Source organism: Cyclopterus lumpus, chromosome 18 (genome assembly GCF_009769545.1).
Source record: "Cyclopterus lumpus isolate fCycLum1 chromosome 18, fCycLum1.pri, whole genome shotgun sequence".
Classification (NCBI taxonomy): domain Eukaryota; kingdom Metazoa; phylum Chordata; class Actinopteri; order Perciformes; family Cyclopteridae; genus Cyclopterus; species Cyclopterus lumpus.
In genome coordinates, this window is record NC_046983.1 from 14119298 (window position 1) to 14123517 (window position 4220).

Sequence of the window (4220 nt, forward strand, 5' to 3'; positions counted from 1 at the left end):
GGAAACGCCGGTTGGATCTATAGGCCAAGTCGAGATCGGGGCCAAGATGCCAAGAGTCCAGTGTGTGTTATCTGTGAAATCACTGCAGGCCTTATCTAGATTTATGCTTGTTGCAGGGTAGGTAAGGGAGGCATTCCAAACTCTTTGTGTTTTGTCTGGTTTTATAGGGAGAACTGGCCAGGTTATGTAACTGTGGATGTCTCGGTTAATGCAAGTGTGTTCACGAATGCAACGTGTTCTGTCTGTACTTTTGGTCTGGTTCACCCTAACCTCACCCACTTACTCACTCTATCCACATGCAGGTTAACACAGGCCAAACAGTAGAGTTTCCATTCTTTTTTCCTTTCAACTCCTACTTTGTGGATCACCATCAGAGATCGTTCTGTACATTCTGTTGCTTACACACGGACGTCCAGCATGGTTCTGCTCAGAGCAATGGAAAGAATATGTAATAAAGTTAGGAATTCTGAAGGATGAAGTGCTCCTTTTATTACTCGAATTATCCAACGTCTCAAGCTAAATAAACTAAAAAGCCTCTTTGATCAGCTGGAAAATGCATCACCGCAAAGCCAAAAGCAGAAACATCATATATAATAATAAAACACTGACAGGGAAAGATAGAAGTTGTACTTTAGCTGATAACAATTAGAATATTTCAGAGCATATCAATTGCTTCCAACACTGCTCCCAAGACTGGGACGGCTGGGACGGCTGAGCCGGCGGCTTGAAGCTAGCCGTGCTAACAGGTGCAAAGAATGTTAACAGTGCTGATGGGGCTGGTGGATGAAGCGGTGAGTGGGGGCTACGCTTTCCTGACGAAAATGTATTTGTAATGTGTGGTATTAGTACTTTTACTAATGTAAAGGATCACAATACTTCTTAACTGGATCAACATTTCAGCAGCACTTACTTTTCATGTTGAAATGGCCGCTCACGTCGCACCTGCATGATAAAATATCAGTTACATTAAGTGTGAACAAAACAGGGTGCACAATCTGAAGATGAAAACTCTGCCTCCTAATAATAATAAGAGTTCAGAAAGACATTCAACAGGTGGAGAATCCTGTCATGGATGTAGGATTTAGCAGGGGGGTCAAAGGAAAACTTGTCTATTGCCAGACAGAAAGTGTGAGTGTGAAAGAGAGGAGGAAGGAATATTTTGGAACATATGCCCAATCTAGTTTTGTCTGTTACAGAAATGTTTGTAGGACATTATAAAAAATACAATAGAGTATGATATATTTTGTAGAGCTGGTCAGCTGTAAATATATATAAATTAGTTTTCCTTAGTTGGTGCATGAAGACAATTTGTGTATGCAGTTTGATACTTTAATGCATAGTTATTACTGAGTGTTACTATAATTTTATAATAATATAATAATTTATCAATCAAAAAGCCATGTGCTTTGAGAATGTCGAGAAATGTTCATGCAAGTTGTTTTTAGGGATCATGTGGTAATGTGTTGCTGTGCTTTTGTCATTTATTATTTCAAATTTGTTGTTTGTTTAAGCCCATTTGAATCATTTAAGTTAATAACTTTCTTTTTATTTGGATATAATATCAGTTTTGTTTTGTTTATGAGAAAAATATGTTGATTTGATTCCATTTCAGTTTACAAATGAAATGTTTTGGTAGTTTCCTTTTATGGAAACTCTTGCCACACAGTGGGTTGTATGGGTGAACTCAGCAGCATGAATAATGCTCCGGTGTGCTCGAGTCATTCTTTGTCATGGAAGGCGGCTGTTGCTGTTATCAAGAAAAAATGTGTCATTTGAACCAATTATTTGAGTGTGAGATGATGCATTTACCGGTCACAGCAGCAGCTTTCCCCCTCACGTCTGTGTTGTTATCAACAACACACAGCCCACTTGAACTTCCCTTTCTTCTTTATATAGGAACGCTGTTGAGGATGACTTCCTTTGGAGATACCAGAAGAACTAGAGTAAAAAAAGTTTTGAAAATTGGAGATACATGATCACTGATTGGTCTGTTAGTCCGTACCCTTTAACCTTTTACACCCCACAGCCACCAAACAAGGGTACGAATTAGGAGACTCTGCGTTTTCAGGTAAAGCCATAAAAATAATGATCAAATAATATCATGATGTTTCACATCAAATTAAACAGCAGAACGTAAGCTACCATAATTAGTAAGCTGTTTTCAAATGCTCCAAACACAACTCACACAATAGTAAAAATAAGAACTCAAGTATCATATTCATAATTTGCCTTAAATCAGCTTACAGTCCAGTTTTCCGGGCATAGCGACCCATAGCTACGTCCTAGCAGAAAGAGCTAATGATCCTCTACACCCAACCCCCAGATACAAGCAAAAGAACACAGCAACACAAATCGCTTCATCACATTACAGTGTGCAAATTTAAAAAAACAAATTTTTCTAATTAATAATTACTATTACAATTTTTTGTAATTAGTAATATAGTAATATAAAAGTGAGATATATAGTCTGGTACATGAGGAAACTCAAATGGCACAGATGGTGCCAAATGTGCCCAAATGCCCATTTTGAAAATCTCGCCAAAACTGTCTTTACTAACAAGGCTCTAATTCTTTTCTGCTTCACTTTCTCAAATTCGACCTTTGCAGAAATTACTAGCTGCATCTTTCCAAAGAGATAACCATAATAAGGCAAACCTGTAATTTAATTTAATTTGTGCTGTGTGCCATTTAATCTTAACCAGTAACATATAGGCTGATATTTACACATCTGAAGTATTCTCACAGGTGTTTACTTTATTATAACACCAACATTATTCAAATAGCCCTTGTGGTAGAGGAGATACGCCCTTTTTTAGTTTGGGTATGTTTTTCAAGCAGAATCCTACAAAAATAGGCTGGGGTGTAAAAGGTTAAGTGATACCAATACCAATGGGGTACTTCATTCATTACCCATCATCATTGTGTTCCACTGATGCAGTCGTCGCGAAACCGCATGCCCCCATGTTTGAAAAAGAAAACACAACAAACGGTGCTCTCTTGGATGCGCTATGGAAGAAGTGGAGCTAGAACCAGTGGAATAAATGCAATGCAATACGTCATAGGCTGCCCTACCTGGAAGAAAACCTTCTACGTACTGGCGCCCCACCAGATGCAACTGGTGCCCGTTGGTTTTTACATGCGCTTCACCTACTACCTCAATACCATTCCTTTCAATGTGTTTTCCAACATTCCACAGTCCAAAGAATGTCCAAAACAAATAAGATAACCTTCATTCTCAGTCTCTGCTGGGATGTCAGGAAGTGACTATCTTGGCCCCTTGATTCACTTCCTGTTTTTACTCCTATGAGGCATGTGCTGTCGTCTGATGTGACATGTCAAAACCTGACCAAACCAGGGCTGAGTTGTGTTTGTTCCTCTCTTCACAGTTTTGGTAAACGTCTGCTTCTTAAGGCTAAAATGTTAAGCTAAAGATGCGTTGACTCATTTAACCACCTTTATGTGGACGCACTCTAAGGTTACATTTACAGTATAACATTTGGTGAAAGTGACCAAATGTCCCATGCTGTAATACCTCAGCAATTATTGGATGGATCGACACTACATTGTGCACTAATTCATATTCCTCAGAGGATGAATCCTAATGACTTTGGTGATCCTCTAGCTCCAGGAGCAGTGTTTTACCTTACTGCTGCTGGAGGCCCAGGCCATTTTGTTTGGAAGAGAGTCCGAACCAGGACCATGCCGGTCAGACTGCCAGACCCTGTTGCAGTAAACTGGGAGGTTTTCTAAAGGGCTTCTGGTGCTCAGAAACACTACTGCTTTCGTCCACAGGGACCCTCAAAATCAACACAAAAGCTATTTCTAAAGAAGTTATAGAATTGTCATTCCATATGCGGGTGTAACATTTGGTCTGACTATATTATCGATAAATAATCAAAAACATTATTATTTTCAAAGGCTCTAAAAAAATGTGTTATCATTACATGTATTAATATATTTTTCAGGGTTGCACGGTGGTCTAGTGGCTAGCAGCACTGTCATCTCACAAGAAGGGCGAGGGTTTGATTCCTAATCCCGGGCAGTCCTTCTGGTTGGAGTTTGCACGTTCTCCCTTGCATGGTTTGCAAGACTAACTTCATGGTTTGCAAGACTAACTTCAGCAATACAATATCTTATTGCTGAGATAAATCAGAACTCACAAGTTTAGACTGGTCTGATGACACACTTGTCACATGTTGTCTTTTTAATTTTTTTCAGGT

At 39.2% G+C, this 4220-nt stretch overlaps 1 long non-coding RNA gene across 1 annotated transcript; it reads right to left on the reverse strand.

Moving 5' to 3' along the window:
• Positions 1-812: 812 nt before the first annotated feature.
• Positions 813-3192, reverse strand: LOC117748183. Its single transcript, XR_004611528.1, has 3 exons — positions 3073-3192; positions 1810-1938; positions 813-942 (listed from the first exon to the last, which is right to left on the reverse strand). It is a non-coding gene; the product is annotated as an uncharacterized LOC117748183 (long non-coding RNA).
• Positions 3193-4220: the final 1028 nt, after the last annotated feature.